The sequence below is a fragment of the Solanum tuberosum genome, unplaced genomic scaffold (assembly GCF_000226075.1).
Source record: "Solanum tuberosum cultivar DM 1-3 516 R44 unplaced genomic scaffold, SolTub_3.0 scf00103, whole genome shotgun sequence".
In the NCBI taxonomy this organism is placed as follows: Eukaryota; Viridiplantae; Streptophyta; class Magnoliopsida; order Solanales; family Solanaceae; genus Solanum; species Solanum tuberosum.
The window spans coordinates 748088-748632 of record NW_006239027.1 but is presented as its reverse complement, the minus strand read 5'-3'; positions in this window follow the sequence as shown (position 1 = coordinate 748632).

Sequence of the window (545 nt, the reverse complement as noted above, 5' to 3'; positions counted from 1 at the left end):
TTTTTCCTAATTTTTTTCCCCCCCCCCCCCGCACCCACCCCACACACACCCATATATATATATATCATGAATCATGACTTTAGTTATTTTAGTCTTGCATTAAATTTCTTTATGGGTAGTTAATTTATTATTTAAATTGGATATATATATTTATTTATTTATATTTTATATATAGGAATAAGTTAGCGCTTAAATGCTAAAATATGGATAGTAGTTGTATCGTCGTTTTACTCTTCTTATTATATGCTAAAATGGTGGTTGCAAACACCTTTTTTTATTACAACGATTCAAAATCAAACCCAAATCGATAATTTTTTTAAAAAAAGTTATTGGTTTAAAGGTTTTATTTTTTTATCATCAGATTATCGGTTTGAGGTTTTTTTCTTAATGAGTTAATCAATAACCTAATAGTAAATTAAAAAAAATTATATTTATAGCATTCGGTATATAAAGTCCTTAACTTAGGATTTAGATTCATATTTTTATTTCTGGCACTCACAAACTTTCGGTTATTCTCCAATGTGTTAGTGTTGCTTTTGAGCAAG